The sequence below is a fragment of the Oncorhynchus keta genome, chromosome 35 (assembly GCF_023373465.1).
Source record: "Oncorhynchus keta strain PuntledgeMale-10-30-2019 chromosome 35, Oket_V2, whole genome shotgun sequence".
Lineage (NCBI taxonomy): Eukaryota > Metazoa > Chordata > Actinopteri > Salmoniformes > Salmonidae > Oncorhynchus > Oncorhynchus keta.
Window position 1 is genome coordinate 14,575,791 of NC_068455.1, and position 22,130 is coordinate 14,597,920.

Below are 22,130 nucleotides of genomic sequence, written 5' to 3' on the forward strand. Positions count from 1 at the left end.
CACCCAAAAGCAAATGACGTTGTGGGGCAGGCTTCATTTTGGGCCTACTTTTCTAATGGTCGCTGCGCTCAGACCGAGCGAGCTACGGTCAAGCGGGATATCTCGTTGAACTCGGCACGGCCTAGACATTATGTTTATGCCATTGCCTGCTCTCTGTGTCTTTGAGAACCACACTTTTCACTCCATCCTTGCTGTGTGTGCGTGTGAGAGCTTTTCTTTGACATCTGTTGGGAGAGATGACTGATTTACAGTTCATGAGGGTTACCTAGTCACACATGAAGTTTTGAAAAGATCTGACTTTTTAACCCCTCGAAACAGCCCCTGAGACACCAATTAAGGCACTTCCGGTTGTCACAGGAAGCTATAAGTCAACATATATCCTCACTGGGCTATGCTTTTACAGAATCCTGAGTTTTAAGTCCTTACGTTAAGAATTGACTGATTTACACAGGGTTGAATGCACTATGTCTATCAAACTGCAGGCAGGTAATGGAAAAACACTTTTAGGGTGATTTTAACCACTTCCGGTTGGTCCAGGAAGCTTAGAATCAACACAGGTAGACCTCATACTGGCCTGATGGACTGTTACCAAAGACAGGTTCATACGGCATTCATAACCCATATAGACTTCAGGTTGAATTTAGGGGTAAAGGCAATGTATTCCTATGGGGAGAGAAGTCAATGCAAACTCTTTGAAGTAAACACCTTCTTTTAACTATTAAGGGTTAATGCCACACGGTCAAGGTTAGGCTTGCACGGATCGGAAGGACCTTAGGAACGTACCTGAGGTCGAATTGTGCTTCTCACCCTAACGGTTCTCTCACTGTCACCCAAAAGCAAATGACATTGAGGGCCAGGCTTCCTTTTGCGCCTTCTTTTTTTTCAAGGTCGCTGCACTCAGAGCGAGCTACGGTCAAGCGGGCGTCTCGTTGAACTCTGCACAGCCTGGAGACTATGGTGATGCCATTTTTTGTGTTGATTTCAGAATGCCATTTTGGTGATGGTCCCTCTCCGTTTAAACATATTGCTAATGTACAAAAGTCAACTAGCAAGTCAGTGTCCACCAGTCAATTAGATGTCATTCTGACACCAAACTGATACCAATTGACACCAAACCCACTTTTTCCAACTCATTTAGAAGCCAACTATCACATATGTCAGAGCAGGCCCATAATTCACAGCGCCATTAGTTTAAAACATAATAAAAACGTAAAACACATAGTTACGTTCTAGCTGCGGGTCCAGGTCAGACATTATGTGAAGGCCTATGTGAGGCGACCCCGAATCCCGAGTTTCGGCTCGATAGGTCCTTCGGTGCCCGAGTAAAACCCTAATTGGTGCTGAAAATCCACTTTTTTCCATGCCTTGCTATGGGGTCCTTGAATGAGCTATCGGACCGAAACGTTGGGGTCCGTCTCTATGGGCCGAGCCGGTTCCAATGCACCTAGTCTTGTGTCTCTGAGACTTTTCTAAATGTCGCCATTTTCGTAATGGTCAAAATGAATTGAAATCATTGCAAATGTACGAGGCTATTTCTCGGTCCGAGAACCTTCTAGAGCCACCTAACTCACCACGCACTATCGACCCGAGGTCTAGAACAGGTTTCTAAAGTTTCGGAACTCTAGGTCTGACGGTTCTTTTTTAGCTCGAACAAAGCTAACTATTGGAGGCACTGTCTGTCTCTACAAACCCCAATACGTCCCTCCTTCCAAGTTGTGTGTCTGTGTGATTTAGTTTTCCTTTGAAATTTTATGGGAAAAATGACTGATTTACAGTTCATGGGGGTTGCCTAATCACACATATGAAGTTTTGGACAGATCTGACTTTTTTAACCCCTCGAAACAGCCCCTGAGACACCAATTAAGGCACTTCCGGTTGTCACAGGAAGCTATAAGTCAACACATATCCTCACTGGGCTATGCTTTTACAGAATCCTGAGTTTTAAGTCCTTACGTTAAGAATTGACTGATTTACACAGGGTTGAATGCACTATGTCTATCAAACTGCAGGCAGGTAATGGAAAAACACTTTTAGGGTGATTTTAACCACTTCCGGTTGGTCCAGGAAGCTTAGAATCAACACAGGTAGACCTCATACTGGCCTGATGGACTGTTACCAAAGACAGGTTCATACGGCATTCATAACCCATATAGACTTCAGGTTGAATTTAGGGGTAAAGGCAATGTATTCCTATGGGGAGAGAAGTCAATGCAAACTCTTTGAAGTAAACACCTTCTTTTAACTATTAAGGGTTAATGCCACACGGTCAAGGTTAGGCTTGCACGGATCGGAAGGACCTTAGGAACGTACCTGAGGTCGAATTGTGCTTCTCACCCTAACGGTTCTCTCACTGTCACCCAAAAGCAAATGACATTGAGGGCCAGGCTTCCTTTTGCGCCTTCTTTTTTTTCAAGGTCGCTGCACTCAGAGCGAGCTACGGTCAAGCGGGGCGTCTCGTTGAACTCTGCACAGCCTGGAGACTATGGTGATGCCATTTTTTGTGTTGATTTCAGAATGCCATTTTGGTGATGGTCCCTCTCCGTTTAAACATATTGCTAATGTACAAAAGTCAACTAGCAAGTCAGTGTCCACCAGTCAATTAGATGTCATTCTGACACCAAACTGATACCAATTGACACCAAACCCACTTTTTCCAACTCATTTAGAAGCCAACTATCACATATGTCAGAGCAGGCCCATAATTCACAGCGCCATTAGTTTAAAACATAATAAAAACGTAAAACACATAGTTACGTTCTAGCTGCGGGTCCAGGTCAGACATTATGTGAAGGCCTATGTGAGGCGACCCCGAATCCCGAGTTTCGGCTCGATAGGTCCTTCGGTGCCCGAGTAAAACCCTAATTGGTGCTGAAAATCCACTTTTTTCCATGCCTTGCTATGGGGTCCTTGAATGAGCTATCGGACCGAAACGTTGGGGTCCGTCTCTATGGGCCGAGCCGGTTCCAATGCACCTAGTCTTGTGTCTCTGAGACTTTTCTAAATGTCGCCATTTTCGTAATGGTCAAAATGAATTGAAATCATTGCAAATGTACGAGGCTATTTCTCGGTCCGAGAACCTTCTAGAGCCACCTAACTCACCACGCACTATCGACCCGAGGTCTAGAACAGGTTTCTAAAGTTTCGGAACTCTAGGTCTGACGGTTCTTTTTTAGCTCGAACAAAGCTAACTATTGGAGGCACTGTCTGTCTCTACAAACCCCAATACGTCCCTCCTTCCAAGTTGTGTGTCTGTGTGATTTAGTTTTCCTTTGAAATTTTATGGGAAAAATGACTGATTTACAGTTCATGGGGGTTGCCTAATCACACATATGAAGTTTTGGACAGATCTGACTTTTTTAACCCCTCGAAACAGCCCCTGAGACACCAATTAAGGCACTTCCGGTTGTCACAGGAAGCTATAAGTCAACACATATCCTCACTGGGCTATGCTTTTACAGAATCCTGAGTTTTAAGTCCTTACGTTAAGAATTGACTGATTTACACAGGGTTGAATGCACTATGTCTATCAAACTGCAGGCAGGTAATGGAAAAACACTTTTAGGGTGATTTTAACCACTTCCGGTTGGTCCAGGAAGCTTAGAATCAACACAGGTAGACCTCATACTGGCCTGATGGACTGTTACCAAAGACAGGTTCATACGGCATTCATAACCCATATAGACTTCAGGTTGAATTTAGGGGTAAAGGCAATGTATTCCTATGGGGAGAGAAATCAATGCAAACTTTTTGAAGTAAACACCATCTTTTAACTATTAAGGGTTAATGCCACACTGTCAACGTTAGGCTTGCACGAATCGGAAGGACCTTAGGAACGTACCTGAGGTCGAATTGTGCTTCTCACCCTAACGGTTCTCTCACTGTCACCCAAAAGCAAATGACGTTGTGGGGCAGGCTTCATTTTGGGCCTACTTTTCTAATGGTCGCTGCGCTCAGACCGAGCGAGCTACGGTCAAGCGGGATATCTCGTTGAACTCGGCACGGCCTAGACATTATGTTTATGCCATTGCCTGCTCTCTGTGTCTTTGAGAACCACACTTTTTCACTCCATCCTTGCTGTGTGTGCGTGTGAGAGCTTTTCTTTGACATCTGTTGGGAGAGATGACTGATTTACAGTTCATGAGGGTTACCTAGTCACACATATGAAGTTTTGAAAAGATCTGACCTTTTTAACCCATGGAAACTGCCACTGTGACACCATTAAAGGCACTTCCGGTTGGCACAGGAAGCTATAAATAAACTCATATCATGATTGGGGTATGCTTTTACAGAATCCTGAGTTTTAAGTCTTTACGTTAAGAACTGAGTTATTTACGGAGGGTTTAGTGAGTGTGTGTTATTTCAGAAAATCATAGAAAATCACAGAAATCTCGCAGAGCTCCGCAGCACACTTTAAAAAGATTCGTAAGAACAACCTGCAACTGGATCTGTAACCGTTGAAAAAAAAACCACCTATCCGTGAACATCACCAAGGTGTCGTTGTACGATTTCTCTTAAATGACGATAGATAAATGGCTGGTTCTTTTTTTATTGACACCGGAGGCTCCTTGACTTTGACGTGAAGTGGAAAAATAATTTCTCTATTTTCATTTTGGACCTTTAATCCCAGATAAATGGCCATAACTCAAAAACCGTTGAGGCCTAGACGCCATCTTGTTCGGGGCCAACTGCCCATTATGCCGCCCCTACGCTCACCGAGTTTCGGCTTCTAAATATTTTCAGTTTTCGAGATAAGGCCCCGTCGTGAATCGTGATGTTTTGTAGCAATAGCCATATGATTGCTTATGCCCTCTTGTGGGAATTTCCGGGACATGGGAAAAATGACATAAATCTTATTATTTTTGTAAAACGGAAACCGAATGTCCGACAACGTTCATTTGATGACTTCCTGGTAGGTCCGGCCCTGCCGCTCGGCCCGACGCCGTCCGCGAATTTTACAAACGATTTCGGACGTCTAGTAAGGGACCGTACATTTGCAATATGGACTTTCTCACTAACCATACAGGTACTGCCGAATTCTTCCCTTAAGGTATGTAAGAAAACCCTTGAGGGGGAAAACTCACTCTGATTGGCTGGACCTGTCTCCCCAGTGGGTGTGCCTGGCTGCCAAGTGGGTTGGCCAATGCCCTGCCAGGCCCACCCATGGCTGCACCCCTGCCCAGTCGTGTGAAATCCATAGATTTGGTGCCTAAATCATTTATTTCAATTGACTGATTTCCTTATATGTTGTGTTTTGCATGTATGTATTTGTTCAGTATAATACAACTGTTGCAAGCTCACTCCCGCTCGGTTTCCACTAGCATCCACAGCCTACAGTGAGGACAGAACCTCACCGGTAGAGAGGCCCACAGTGAGGACAGAACCTCACCGGTAGAGAGGCCTACAGTGAGGACAGAACCTCACCGGTAGAGAGGCACACAGTGAGGACAGAACCTCACCGGTGGAGAGGCACACAGTGAGGACAGAACCTCACCGGTGGAGAGGCCCACAGTGAGGACAGAACCTCACCGGTGGAGAGACCCACAGTGAGGACAGAACCTCACCGGTGGAGAGGCCCACAGTGAGGACAGAACCTCACCGGTGGAGAGGCCCACAGTGAGGACAGAACCTCACCGGTGGAGAGACCCACAGTGAGAACAGAACCTCACCGGTAGAGAGGCCCACAGTGAGGACAGAACCTCACCGGTGGAGAGACCCACAGTGAGGACAGAACCTCACCGGTGGAGAGGCCCACAGTGAGGACAGAACCTCACCGGTAGAGAGGCCCACAGTGAGGATAGAACCTCACCGGTGGAGAGACCCACAGTGAGGACAGAACCTCACCGGTGGAGAGGCACACAGTGAGGACAGAACCTCACCGGTAGAGAGGCCCACAGTGAGGACAGAACCCCACCAGTTAGTGCACCATAGGAGAAAATAAAAGGCCCAGGAAGTCTTTGTGGAGCTTTTTCAAGGGAAGCGTCACAGCAGCTTCAACATCTGTCCCCACTGTGTCACTACGGGAAGCAGAGATGAATAGCTACATGTTTACTCCTTTGGTAGACAGCCAAGAGGATCCACTAGCTTGGTGGAAGTTGCATCATATCCACTTTGGCTGTTGTAGTTTTGGTTCAAATAAAACGGTATAGATGAAAGTGTCTTTTTCTATGCCGTTTTGCTTTCATATATGCCGTGCCGCTCTGTAGCTTATTGTTTAATGCACAAATGAATATTGTGTAGGCTTATCACCAAAAAAAACCTACATATGCAAAATTGCTTTGGTATGATGTCGGTGTCGGTAATTTTCTACTTTGTGGCTGTGTTAACTAGTGATGACCCTCTCCCGCCTCGATTTAGAGCCACGCCTCATAGTTGTGACACCTGTGTTTCGCTCAGAATTTAGGGTGAGGTTAGGGCACGAAATATTAAACCAGAGAATCGAGACAAACAAGAAGAGGATACTACAGGGATTGGTTTTCCAGGAAAACAGTGAAGACACCTTGTGACACTGCAGGTACCTGGCACACTTAGGAATAAATAGGGATATAGATCCCTGCCTGGACTGGTGTGTTTCTCTATAACCCTCTTCTCTAGAACACCCTCTCTCCCCACTCCCCTCTTTTCTAACCCCCTCTCTCTATAACCCCCCTGAAGGAAAGAGAGACTGAGGGGGACAGAGAGGGGTGGGGACCAGAAACCAGTTGAAGCATGATCCAGCTCATTTGGAGTTTCATTAGAGAAGGTGAGAGACAGAGAGGGGGACAGAGAGCAGAGCAGAAGCAATCAAAAGGGATTTTCAGGAGAAGGGATATAAGGGCCAAAATCAATAAGTTCTCTCACTCACACTCATAGACTATTGAACACACACACCATCACAGAATGAACATGCACCCCAATCCAAGAGCCCCAGAGACGATTCAATCTTACAGGCAGCCAAGCAATCCAAATCTGATATCAATTCAGTACAATAGATTCATAGTCACCATTGATGTCTATTGTTTAGTGAAACTAAGGGCCCAGAGTTCTAGACTTAGAATAGAAAGGCCAATTTAAGAGAGGCTAAAGGCGGCCACATGCTTCCCAGCCGAAACAGTTCAGAAGAGTTTGTGCATATTTTCTGACAACATTTTCTGACATTTTTGTTCGTTTTGGAGATCGGTTAGGGGTTTTTCGGCTGTTCGGGCACACACATTTTTTCTCAAGGGCCAGTCAAAGTTCGGAAGCCGAAGTCTACGCCCCTTCATCCGTGATTGGTGAACTGTTGGGGGTGACGCAAGTTTCTGCTTCTTGTTGATTCAGCCCGACATTCAGTGTGGGTTCAACATGTGGAACGACAACTTGTGGAGCATCGATTGGCCGAGGAGGTACAAAAGTACCTTCACCAGTACGATTCTAGCCATGCATTATATAAAAACATGCATGTAAATGCCAATTCATGGAAAGAGATTGCAGAGAAGCTGAGGTCCGACCCAACCACTTATTCTAAAAATGGGGTAGGATTCGTAACAAGTTCGTCAAGGCAAAGAAAATACATAAAGGCCACAGTAGAAAGGCTACTCCACAGTGGAGATGCCGGTAGAAAGGCTACTCCACAGTGGAGATGCCGGTAGAAAGGCTACTCCACAGTGGAGATGCCGGTAGAAAGGCTACTCCACAGTGGAGATGCCGGTAGAAAGGCTACTCCACAGTGGAGATGCCGGTAGAAAGGCTACTCCACAGTGGAGATGCCGGTAGAAAGGCTACTCCACAGTGGAGATGCCGGTAGAAAGGCTACTCCACAGTAGAGATGCCGGTAGAAAGGCTACTCCACAGTGGAGATGCCGGTAGAAAGGCTACTCCACAGTGGAGATGCCGGTAGAAAGGCTACTCCACAGTGGAGATGCCGGTAGAAAGGCTACTCCACAGTAGAGATGCCGGTAGAAAGGTTACTCCACAGTGGAGATGCCGGTAGAAAGGCTACTCCACAGTGGAGATGCCGGTAGAAAGGCTACTCCACAGTGGAGATGCCGGTAGAAAGGCTACTCCACAGTGGAGATGCCGGTAGAAAGGCTACTCCACAGTGGAGATGCCGGTAGAAAGGCTACTCCACAGTGGAGATGCCGGTAGAAAGGCTACTCCACAGTGGAGATGCCGGTAGAAAGGCTACTCCACAGTGGAGATGCCGGTAGAAAGGTTACTCCACAGTGGAGATGCCGGTAGAAAGGCTACTCCACAGTGGAGATGCCGGTAGAAAGGTTACTCCACAGTGGAGATGCCGGTAGAAAGGTTACTCCACAGTGGAGATGCCGGTAGAAAGGCTACTCCACAGTGGAGATCCCCCCTCTTCTCATCCTCTCTCCAGACACTCCTAACCCCCCTTCTCATCCTTTCTCCAGACACACCTAACACCCCCTTCTCATCCTCTCTCCAGACACTCCTAACCCCCCCTTCTCATCCTCTCCAGACACTCCTAACCTCCCCCTTCTCATCCTCTCTCCAGATACTCCTAACCCCCCCCCCCTTTCTCATCCTCTCCAGACACTCCTAACCCCCCTCTTCTCATCCTCTCTCCAGACACTCCTAACCACCCCTTCTCATCCTCTCTCCAGACACTCCTAACCTCCCCCTTCTCATCCTCTCTCCAGACACTCCTAATCCCCCCTCCTCATCCTCTCCAGAGGGTCCTGGCACCTATAGCTGATTTCATGGATGAACACTGGCCAAAACTCCAGAACTCGATCCCCAGCTGCATGACTTCAAGAGGACATGGAACACACGACTGAGACCACAGTGAAATTAACAACTTGTTCTGTTGTTCAGACATCTCAGGAGTCAGAAACTAGACACTTTCATTTTATTCCAAAGACACTTGTTATTTACATGTCTTTTCATAGACATTTCTATTGTTCCGAAATATTTATATTCAGAAATGTGTAACTACACTGACACTTTATTCACTTGTTTTCATGTCGGTCATCAGCAGACACTTTTATTGTTGTTTACTTCAAGAAGTAAGAATAAAGGTTTATTTGTGTGCTGAAAAAGCTCTGTTGGCATTTATTCAAGGTGTTTCAATGCATCCTATTTGAATATCAAGTGCTGACAATGTACAGAAGAGCAGTGCCACAGGCTTTCTACCTGTGGTGTAGTTCAATCGAAATGACTGCACACAGACCTTCCAGAATCAGGTTAAAACTCTACTGGCTCACAAAGAACTGAGTCTGTGCAGCCATCAAGAATCCTCATCCTTGCAGCCATGATGCCGAACGCTTGCAGCCATGATGCCGAACGCTTTCTCTTGACTCTCCGTCAACGAGAGTGAAAAGTTCCAGGTATGCCCAGGTTTATTGAGATGGACACCTGTGAATCAGAGGTAAAAATTGAATGTCAGATATATAGTGTATATTTCACTAACCCCCCCCCCCAAAAAAACATACCATATTCCAAAAGCCTTGATAAAAATGGCATTTCTCAGAGGTTCATTCATGTATGCAGTAACAAGGGAAATTACAAGGGAAATCCAACATTCTATTATCAACATACCTGGATAAGGGCACATGAGGTTCTCATGTTGGGGGAAAGCTGCATCTCCCAGGAAAACATGAGGAGGTGGAGTTGTGGTACCTGGCAGGACAGCCCGCGATGGTAAATCGAGGGTCTTATGCAGCAGTTTGGACCCAAAAGAACTCTTGTAACACTCCACCATAGCGCTCTGGGCCATATGCCCCTACATCCACCATTGTGAACCTGTAGCGGGCATCTTCTGTCTCCGGATCTGGCCTATTATACAGTGCATTCAAAGTGTTAAGACCCCTTCCCTTTAACATTTTGACTTAAATTAAAACATTTTTAAAAATTAAATCTACACACATTCAATACCCCATAATGACAACACGAAAACTGTTTTTTGCACATTTTAAAAGTTACGTTATTTAAATAAGTGTTTTTTATTTAACTAGGCAAGACAGTTAAAAACAAATTCTTATTTACAATGACAGCCTGCCGAGGAACAGTTAACTGCCTTGTTCAGGGGCAGAAGGACAGATTTTTATCTTGTCAGCTCGGGGATTCAATCCAGCAACCTTTCAGTTACTGGCCCAATGCGCTAACCACTAGACTACCTGCCACCCCAAAGGGCATTCAGACCCTTTGCTATGACACTTGAAATGGAGCTCAGGTGCATCCTGTTTCCATTGATCATCCTTGAGATGTTTCTACAACTTGGAGCCCACCTGTGGTAACATCAATTGATTGGACATCATTTGGAAAGACACACACCTGTCGAGATTAAGGTCCCACGTGTCATAGCATGTCAGAGCAAAAACCAAGCGGAGGTCGAAGGAATTGTCCGTAGAGCTCCGAGACAAGAATGTGTCGAGGCACAGATCTTGGGAAGTGTACCAAAAAAATGTCTGCAGCATTGAAGGTCCCCAAGAACACAGTGGAGTTCATCATTCTTAAACGGAAGAAGTGTGGAACCACCAAGACTCTTCCTAGAGCTGGCCGCCCGGCCTAACCTAGCAATCGGAGTAGAAAGACCTTGGTCAGGAAGGTGACCAAGAACCCGATGGTCACTGACAGGGCTCCAGAGTTCCTCTAGAGATGGGAGAACCTTCCAGAAGGACAACCATCTCTGCAGCACTCCACAAATCAGGCCTTTATGGTAGAGTAGCCAGAAGGAAGCCACTCCTCAGTAAAAGTTACATGACAGCCAGCTTGGAGTTTGCCAAAAGACACCTAAAGGACTCTCGGACCATGTGAAACAAGATTCTCAGGTTTGATGAAACCAAGATTGAACCCTTTGGCATAAATGCAAAGCGTCACGTATGAGGAAACCAGGCACCGCTCATCATCTAGACATTATTATCCCTTCGGTGAAGCATGGTGGTGGAAGCATCATGCTATGGGGATGCGTTTCAGTGGCAGGGACTGGAAGACTAGTTAGGATCGATGGAAAGATGAACAGAGCAAAGTACAGAGAGATCCTTGATAAAGTTCTGAGCGCTCTGGAGCAGGTTCTCAGACTGGGGCAAAGGTTCACCTTCCAACAGGACAACGACCCTAAGCACACAGCCAAGACAACGCAGGATGGGCTTCGGGACAAGTCTCTGAATGACCTTGAGTGGCCCAGCCAGAGCCCGAACCCAATTGAACATCTATGGAGAGACCAGAAAATAGCTGTGCAGCAACGCTCCCCATCCAACCTGACAGAGCTTGAGAGGATCTGCAGAGAAGAAATGTGAGAAACTCCAAACACAGATGTGCAAAGCTTGTAGCGTCATACCCAATAAAACTTGAGGTGGTAATCGCTGCCAAAATGTGCTTCAAGAAAGTACTGAGTAAAGGGTCTGAATACATATGTACATGTAATATTTCAGTTCTAAAAAATTACTTTAGAAAATGTATGAAGGCCTGTTTTTGCTTTGTCATTTTGGGGTGTGTCAATAGATTAGGGATTTGTTTTTTAAATCAATTTTAGATTAAGGCTGTAACGTAACAAAATGTGGAAAAAGTGAAGGAGTCTGAATACTTTCCCGAACGCATGCATGTCTGTTGCTAGGTACAGCAAATCTAGTAGATCCCAGGAATTTCGCACAAATTAAATTCGCCAGTCAAGTGTCTCTCTGGGGAAACGTATTTCATTCTCGCGCATGTCTTCCTTGTTTAGGTGTGTCGTCCCATCCTTGTTTGGCCATAGATGGCTAGTACCAGCTCACCATCCTCTACTGTCGCGGGGTAATATCCCCTTTTATTGTTTTTCAAGGGAATGTCTTTTGAGGGAGCCGATAGCCGAACTGAAGCATGCTGACGCCTAGCGTTGCACATTTTGGGGAATATTCAGAGGTGGAAACTTTCCGTTTAAATGTAGATTTCTTTTGCATTGGATATATTACCATATGGAACAAACACCTTTTATGTTATAAGTAGACAATTGCAAATGATTAAATCCTTCCAATAGCAATAAAAAAATTGTTACGAACTAGTTTAATTAAATAGTTTAATTAAATGAGTTGACTCGTCACATGATGATTTCACTGAACAAAAGAAAGGGAATATTGAATGATCATCTCCCAAAAACATTTTCAACATACATCTGTAAAATTATAGTCTAGAAACTAAAGCTTTGGTTGTCTTCCTCTCAAGCTTCCATGTCTTCTCCCTGGACCTCCTCAATGTCCACCTCTTGAACATCAGACTGAGGCCTGATCTTCACGGTCACTTTCCAACCTTGTTGAGGATGGCTCGTTGTCAGGCTCAAAAAGCCTCACATTTGTCCGGATGGCCCCCAATTTTTCAACCCTTGTATTGGTCAGCCTGTTGCGTGCTTTGCTGTGTGTGTTCCCAAACAAGGACCTGTTGCACTGAGGCGGCTGATGTTGGTGGGATTTGGAGGATGGAGGCAACAGGGGAAAGAGCCTCAGATCCACAAAGTCCCTTCCACCAGGTGGCTGATGAGATATGTCGGCACGATTGCCATATTGAATCTCCATCCCAAAGCCCTAACTTGGATGTGTACTTCACCAGACTGCCAAGAACCTTGCCCTCATCCAGGCCAAGGTGGCAAGACACGGTAGTGATGACACCATAGGCCTTGTTGATCTCTGCCCTCGACACGATGCTCTTGCCAGAATACTTGGGGTCAAACATGTACGCTGCGGTGTGTATGGGCTTCAGGCAGAAGTCTTCACACTTTTTTGATGATGTATTTCAGAACTGCAGTTTCCTCTGCTTGGAGCAACAGTGAAGTGGGCAGGGCAGTACATATTTATTATCTTACAAGCAGAATCTGAACATCAGACAGGATGGCATTGTCTCCCTCAATCCGTGCAATGGCTACTGCTATAGGTTTCAGGAGTTTCAGGCTGCTTACCACTCTCTCCCAATATACATAATCCAGGAGGATCCTCTTGATGGGGCTGTACATATCGGCAGACTGTGATATGGACATTTCTTGGAGACTCCTTCCCCTCCAGGAGACTGTCAAACATGATGACAACACCACCCCAACAGATGATGCTGGGCAGCTTCAATGTGGTGCTCTTAATTCTTCTCACTTTGCTTGGTGAGGTAGATTGCTGCTATAACTTGATGACCCTTCACATAGCTAAACATTTCCTTGGCGCTCTTGTAGAGTGTATCCATGGTTTTCAGTGCCATGATGTCCTTGAGGAGCAGAATAAATCCATGAGCAGCACAGCCAATGGGTGTGATGTGAGGGTAAGACTCCTCCACTTTAGACCAAGCAGCCTTCATGTTCGCAGCATTGTCTGTCACCAGTGCAAATACCTTCTGTGGTCCAAGGTCATAGATGACTGCCTTCAGCTCAACTGCAAAGTAGAGACCGGTGTGTTTGTTGTCCCTTGTGTCTGTGCTCTTGTAGAATACTAGTTGAGGGGTGGAGATGTAGTTAATTATTCCTTGCCCACGAACATTTGTCCATTCATCAGAGATTATTGCAATACAGTCTGCTTTGCTATGATTTGTTTGACCTTCAGTTGAACTGCATCCAGCAAATGAGTAGATTAAAGCATGTCTGGTTGGAGGGATGTATGCTGGGCGAAGAACATTCAGAAATCTCTTCCAACACACATTGCCTGTGAGCATCAGACGTGAACCAGTTGAATATCTTGCTCGAGCTGTGTATGCGTCAGCATTTCTCTGACTACGTTCCATTGAATCAAAAAAACTTCTGATTCCAGGAAGACCATGAGCTGTTGCTATCGATAAGGTGTCTGATTCATCATTTTCACCTTGAATAGAAGTAGAGATTGCTTGTTGTGAGCCCTGAGGGAACTTTATGCACTTGGCCAGATGATTCTGCATCATTGTCGCATTCTTCACATATGATTTGGCACAGTATTTGCAAATATACACAGCTTTTCCTTCAACATTAGCTGCAGTGAAAGGTCTCCACACATCAGATAGTGCCCATGGCTTTTTCCTGTAAAGATTTGAAGAAAACAGTAATAATAATAATACAATTCCATGTCCAGATAAATAGTTAAGCAGTTAGATTAAAACAACTCCTTTGTAAGATAAATGTTTTTAAATTAAACATGTATGGAAACAGGTGAATTAACACTCAGGCTCAAGCAAGCTAAAAACCCACATGATAGCAACTAGCAGAAATTGTTAAGTTAAATTATTTTAAAACACACTTTGCTGTAGGATACTATTTACAAATGAACAAAAAATAATGTCATAAAATATATTCACCCCACCCAGTATTTTGTATCAAAACTTACCAGAAAGCATGTAGTCCTTGGCTCAGACAGTGCAGTAGTGTGGGCTCAATAGCATCTCATTAGTAGCATCTCATTAGTAGCATCTCATTAGTGGGCTCAATAGCATCTCATTTAGATATTGAGAATCAGCTGTAAATGTGATGGAAGAATGCACTGTGCATGCAGAGGGTCGCAATTCCAATGAATTTGGGATAGTTTAACCAAAATATGTCACAATACCTAGAATTGCCTTTATGTGCATCCCACAAAAAAGGTTCACAGTTAAGCTAACTTTTTGAGGAATTTAAGCAAAATTCCCGGGCTTAACTTGTCATGGAACATTTCTGGAAAGTTTTTGACCCTTTGCAACCCTACTGACGCCTTAAGTCATATGACTGGAGGGAAGGGCCAGAGGAGCCAAAGGCTATGTCAATCACTGGGACCGACCACTCAGGAGGCATCTCTACCGGCAAGGGTGGGGCTAAGACACGTAGGGGCACTCTGAGGTAAGGCTCTAACCAAATCATAGCAAGGAAAATATTTGATCTATGACTCACAGCACACACAGACAAAGACAAGCACACAAACAGACGAGAATACACACACACAGCCATTCTGAAATGATCCAGTCCAGCAAGGAGAAAGAAAGACATCCAGTACGACACAAGGACAATATTCCACAGCCCCCACCTCAATATTTTCCCAGTATTTTCCAAATGTTCCATTTTGAAAATAAATAACTATTCTCCCAGGGAACCCGGTAATTCCAGCCAAAACCAGAAGAATCATTCTAAAGCATATAAAACCAATGGGACAGAATCATATACCATTCCAATGTTATTATACATCAAATCTAAAATGTTCCAATGGCATTCGTATCATTTGTTAGCCTAGCATAACAGTAATTCTAAAGTATCATTTGTTAGCATAACAGTAATTCTAAAGTATCATTTGTTAGCCTAACAGTAATTCTAAAGTATAATTCGTATCATTCGTTAGCATAACAGTAATTCTAAAGTATCATTCGTATCATTCGTTAGCATAACAGTAATTCTAAAGTATCATTTGTATAATTCGTTAGCCTAACAGTAATTCTAAAGTATCATTCGTTAGCATAACAGTAATTCTAAAGTATCATTTGTATAATTTGTTAGCATAACAGTAATTCTAAAGTATCATTTGTATAATTCGTTAGCCTAACAGTAATTCTAAAGTATAATTTGTATAATTTATTAGCATAACAGTAATTCTAAAGTATCATTTGTATAATTTGTTAGCATAACAGTAATTCTGAAGTATCATTTGTATAATTCGTTAGCCTAACAGTAATTCTAAAGCAATGAAGACATTGATAATCTCGCAAGGTGTTATTTGTTAACAAAGGCATAGGCTATTCATAGGAATGTTATGATAATTAAATAAATCAATCAACATCCGACATCCATAAAATAAATACATTTGGGATTTTCATCAGATATGCTAAATTAGGGTTGGACCGAAAACCTACAGGACAGTAGATCTCCAGGAAAAGGGTTGGGCAGCCCTGCCATAGGCCTACCAACTGCAGTTCAAGGTGGCGTGTAAAGTTTCAGCATAAAAAAATGTGCTTAAACAACATAGTAAATACAATAGGCAAGTACAACAGCACACACACACACACACTCACACACACACTGAGCGTTGATGATTGATCATGCAGTTAGTAAAGAAGGCTATGAGAAGCCAGATTTAGACGTTGCATATAACGGTTCCATTTCACCCCATGCTGTTCATAGAAATAATATATAATAATATACCGGTTTCGCCAAGTTATTTTACCCGGTTGCCGCTATTAAACACACAGAAAGTTTGGACAAGATACCAGGTCCTCTGATCTCGCAGGTCCTTGGTGTCGGTCTGGGCAGCTGGCTCCAGGATACAGCAGCAGCCCACCAGCACACACACACACAACCCAGCCCACCAAGTACACACACACACAACCCAGCCCACCAAGTACACACACACACAACCCAGCCCACCATGTACACACACACAAAAACCCAGCCCACCATTTACACACACACACACACAACCCAGCGCACCATGTACACACACACACAACCCAGCCCACCATGTACACACACACAACCCAGCCCACCATGTACACACACACAACCCAGCCCACCATGTACACACACACACACACACACACACATGTACACACACACAACCCAGCCCACCATGTACACACACACACACACACACACACACACACACACACACACACACACACACACACACCCCAGCCCACCATGTACACACACACACACACACAACCCAGCCCACCATGTACACACACAACCCAGCCCACCATGTACACACACACACACACACACACACACACACACACACACACACACACACACACACACACACACACACACACACACACACACCATGCCCACCATGTACACACACACACACACAACCCAGCCCACCATGTACACACACAAACACACACAACCCAGCCCACCATGTACACACACAACCCAGCCCACCATGTACACACACACAACCCAGCCCACCATGTACACACACACAACCCAGCCCACCATGTACACACACACAACCCACCATGTACACACACACACACAACCCAGCCCACCATGTACACACACACACAACCCAGCCCACCATGTACACACACACACAACCCAGCCCACCATGTACACACACACACAACCCAGCCCACCATGTACACACACACACACAACAGCCCACCATGTACACACACACACACAACCCAGCCCACCATGTACACACACACACACAACCCAGCCCACCATGTACACACACACACACAACCCAGCCCAGCCCACCATGTACACACACACACACAACCCAGCCCACCATGTACACACACACACACACACACACACACACACACACACACACACACACACACACACACACACACACACACCCAGCCCACCATGTACACACACACAACCCAGCCCACCATGTACACACACACACCCAGCCCACCATGTACACACACACACACACACACACACACACAACCCAGCCCACCATGTACACACACACACACACAACCCAGCCCACCATGTACACACACACACACAACCCAGCCCACCATGTACACACACACACAAACCCAGGCCACCATGTACACACACACACAACCCAGGCCACCATGTACACACACACACACCCCAGCCCACCATGTACACACACACACACACACCCCAGCCCACCATGTACACACACACACACACAACCCAGCCCACCATGTACACACACACACACACACAACCCAGCCCACCATGTACACACACACACAACCCAGCCCACCATGTACACACACACAACCCAGCCCACCATGCACACACACACAACCCAGCCCACCATGCACACACACACAACCCAGCCCACCATGTACACACACACCCCAACCCACCATGTACACACACACCCCAACCCACCATGTACACACACACACACACACCCCAGCCCACCATGTACACACACACACCCCAGCCCACCATGTACACACGCACACCCCAGCCCACCATGTACACACGCACACCCCAGCCCACCATGTACACACGCACACCCCAAGCCCACCATGTACACACACACCCCATGCCCACCATGTACACACGCTTACACACCAGCCCACCATGTACACACGCACACCCCAAGCCCACCATGTACACACACACCCCATGCCCACCATGTACACACGCTTACACACCAGCCCACCATGTACACACGCACCCCAGCCCACCATGTACACGCACACACACCCCAGCCCACCATGTACACACACACACCCCAAGCCCACCATGTACACACGCTTACACACCAGCCCACCATGTACACACGCACACCAGCCCACCATGTACACACACACACCAGCCCACCATGTACACACACACACCCCATGCCCACCCATGCGGTGAGGAACCATTCCGTACATGCATACTTCACATATTGTAAATGTCTGTCTGGGTCTTACATCCCAAATGGCACCCTATTAGGTAGGTGGAAGGACGCAGGTTGGGAGTAGATGGAAGGACCCAGGTTGGGAGTAGGTGGAAGGACGCAGGTTGGGAGTAGGTGGAAGGACGCAGGTTGGGAGTAGGTGGAAGGACGCAGGTTGGGAGTAGGTGGAAGGACGCAGGTTGGGAGTAGGTGGAAGGACGCAGGTTGGGAGTAGGTGGAAGGACCCAGGTTGGGAGTAGGTGGAAGGACCCAGGTTGGGAGTAGGTGGAAGGACCCAGGTTGGGAGTAGGTGGAAGGACCCAGGTTGGGAGTAGGTGGAAGGACGCAGGTTGGGAGTAGGTGGAAGGACGCAGGTTGGGAGTAGGTGGAAGGACGCAGGTTGGGAGTAGGTGGAAGGACGCAGGTTGGGAGTAGGTGGAAGGACGCAGGTTGGGAGTAGGTGGAAGGACGCAGGTTGGGAGTAGGTGGAAGGACGCAGGTTGGGAGTAGGTGGAAGGACGCAGGTTGGGAGTAGGTGGAAGGACGCAGGTTGGGAGTAGGTGGAAGGACGCAGGTTGGGAGTAGGTGGAAGGACGCAGGTTGGGAGTAGGTGGAAGGACGCAGGTTGGGAGTAGGTGGAAGGACGCAGGTTGGGAGTAGGTGGAAGGACGCAGGTTGGGAGTAGGTGGAAGGACGCAGGTTGGGAGTAGGTGGAAGGACGCAGGTTGGGAGTAGGTGGAAGGACGCAGGTTGGGAGTAGGTGGAAGGACGCAGGTTGGGAGTAGGTGGAAGGACGCAGGTTGGGAGTAGGTGTAAGGACCCAGGTTGGGAGTAGGTGTAAGGACCCAGGTTGGGAGTAGGTGGAAGGACGCAGGTTGGGAGTAGGTGGAAGGACGCAGGTTGGGAGTAGGTGGAAGGACGCAGGTTGGGAGTAGGTGGAAGGACGCAGGTTGGGAGTAGGTGGAAGGACGCAGGTTGGGAGTAGGTGGAAGGACGCAGGTTGGGAGTAGGTGGAAGGACGCAGGTTGGGAGTAGGTGGAAGGACGCAGGTTGGGAGTAGGTGGAAGGACGCAGGTTGGTAGTAGGTGGAAGGACGCAGGTTGGGAGTAGGTGACTGGAAGGACTTACTGCTGGTTCTAGCAGCATAGAGTAGGACAGAACAGAGGGCAGACTGCTCTAGAAGGATTCACATTTTTCCAGTCAGACCCTCACAGCTGCAGTCTACTGCACTCTGATAGAACAGATACAAGCAGCCCAAAACAGCAACAGCTTGAAGATACAGTACACAGCTAGCTACAGCCGCTAACACTGCAGAGCCAGCTCTCTCACACACACGGATGAGTACACAGTTACGCTGGCCTGAAAATAGTCATTCACACACAGTTCTGCTTAGATGAGCAAACGTAAACAACCACTGACATTTGCCTAGACTAGGCTAGGACTAATACTGAGATATTAGCTGTGTTCGAATAACATCCTGTACACTACATACTATTAGTTCATTTTAGTATGCTGTAAACTAACGGTATCCTTTCAGTTGAGCATACTAGCGCTTCACCTAGTCTACCTGAAGTTGATGCTGTTGCTATGCAACCTCTTGCTAGTATTGTCAGTTTATAAATTCAGAGCATTTCGCTCTTGGAGTGTAAAACGACTTAAATGCTAAATGACTTAAATGTTCAGAGCGCACACTGGACGCTCTGGCTGAGGAGAATGGTTGATCCGAGCGTACTGACCTCAGAACGGCAGTAAAGCACCCAAACTAACTGGCTAAAGTTGGCTAGCTATTCCCAGACACAAATGATAGAGCACATCGCTCTGACCATTTTAATCACCCTAGCAGGGCTGGTTAGGCTGTTTTCATGTTATCTAGAGCCGTTGGTGACTGTAACCGTTCTGCTGGCAACAATTTAATTACACTTTTTTACCAACGTTTACTGACACCGGCCACATTCAACGAGTGTTGAGCGTTTGTCAATTCATCAGTTATTCTGAGCTCTGCCTCTGGCAGTCAAACGAGAATGCTATGTAATTGGAGTCGATACCCAGAGCGATTTTACGAACAAATCCAAAAACGACTATGCCAAGCAATGACTGACGTGAATAATCAAGTCAATAAACATTGGTTAGTTAGTTAGATAGCATAAAGTAAATATACTGGCAAGTTCAATGTACTAGTAGCCAACTAACGTTATAGTAGATAGCCAACATAGCATATCATTAACATAAAATCACCCCATTCTGTACAATGCGCAACCGCAACATTCAAACAAGTCTACAAAGAAAACTAATGGGACTGTAGCGACTGTGTTGACGTCAAATTCGGGGGCGTGAACTAGGTTTCTATTCAAGCGTTGATCGACATGGTAACGGCTCTATAGTGTTGGAGAAAAGTTGAAAAAAACGGACCCATCTTGACGTGTCATGTCGTAACGTACAGCACGCATAAAGCAACTATTTCTGTCTTACAATCTCTCTCCACCAGGTGTAGCACTTCTCTCATCCTTTAAAAACAAGAAATGGACAGTGACGGGGGTAAGGGGGGGATACCTCATTTTTTTGCGTCATCATTGCATGCGATCATCGTTCTCAAAGCCGCTGTTTACTTCTAAGATCACTTTAGCACCGCCCTAAAAACCAGATTCAAATTCGACACAAACCTTGAAATAGGTATGTAATGACACGTTATATAAACTCTTTATAGTGTTTTATTTACATTTTAATAAGGTGATAAGTTGGACAAAAAAAAGCAATTTTCCCACAACATCTGTCCTTGTCACCCCCACGCATTAGTTTCCCTTCCCCACCCGCCATTTTTAAAAAGACCTGACGGGGATCATTGCCTGCTTGAATTATACAGAAACGAGCAGCGTTTAGGTCATGTAATTGATTCTGTTGGAAAGAGGAGAAATTGTGCTTTACAATGGTATTGACATTACAGTTGATCTGGAAGTATTACGTTTTTGGGGCGCTAATTGTACGGACCAAGGCGATGTACGAGTTTACATTACAGCAGTATGTACCGGGTATGCGATTTGTAAACTAACAAATTGTCAGCCAACATAACGTGTAATGTAACTTATTTGAAAAGTAATTAGTTTATTACATTACTCAACATTTTATTTACATTTGTTATAATTGGTTAAGGTAATAAAGATTAAATACAATTAATATAGTTAAATTAATATGTAAAGCAACGAATTTGTATACCCTCTCATTGGACTTCGGCTGCATATTTTTCGCCATTTTCTTCAAATCTGAAAACATTGAAGCCACGCCCATTTTCTGAAGAATTGCATTATGGGCCTTAAAAGCACAGAAATAGTGTCCACTGCGTGTATACTTCGTATTTTGGTGAATTTAGTAAGACTTCCGGGAACTTTTGGCATACTAACTATATCCTCAATTCACATCACAAATAGTAGTTAGTATGAGTATTTGAACACAGCTATTGTCTTTCACTATACATGACAGAACTCAGATTTAAATGTGCTATTTCATTTTTTTATTTGACCTTTATTTAACTAGGCAAGTCAGTTAATTAAGAACAAATTCTTATTTTCAATGACGGCCTAGGAACAGTGGGTTAACTGCCTGTTCAGGGGCAGAACAACAGATTTGTACCTTGTCAGCTCAGGGTTGCAACCTTTCAGTTACTAGTCCAACGCTCTAACCACTAGGCTACCCTGCCGCTCCAACAGTTCAGTCCAACCATCTCTCTGCGAACTAGCCTATACAAGGGAATGAAGTGGCATTGGATGCTGAATGGTGCTTAGTCAATCAGTGTAGAGGGAACTGGTCTCTCTTGCAAGAGGTTTAATCTGAATGACAATAGTTTAACCTGTATAAATAAAGGGGATTTGAACGCTGACATTCAATGTTGAACAGTCACAGTGGTTAGCTGGTGAAGAAATAGTGGATTCTGACTGAACAGTGAACCGTGCG

General features: G+C 45.6%; 1 protein-coding gene and 1 long non-coding RNA gene across 3 annotated transcripts in view; one reads left to right on the plus strand and one right to left on the minus strand.

Annotated features, from left to right (window-relative positions):
- LOC118374565 (metastasis-associated protein MTA1-like) overlaps positions 1-22,130 on the minus strand; it is a 97,014-nt gene that overhangs the window by 54,659 nt on the left and 20,225 nt on the right. The gene's annotated exons all lie outside the window — the stretch shown is intronic.
- LOC127915875 (uncharacterized) lies at positions 17,917-22,127 on the plus strand. Of its 2 annotated transcripts, none has more exons than XR_008092705.1 (3): positions 17,917-18,409; positions 18,510-18,984; positions 19,035-22,127. It is a non-coding gene; the product is annotated as an uncharacterized LOC127915875 (long non-coding RNA). The 2 variants fall into 2 exon arrangements; XR_008092706.1 differs by having other exon boundaries at positions 17,917-18,384.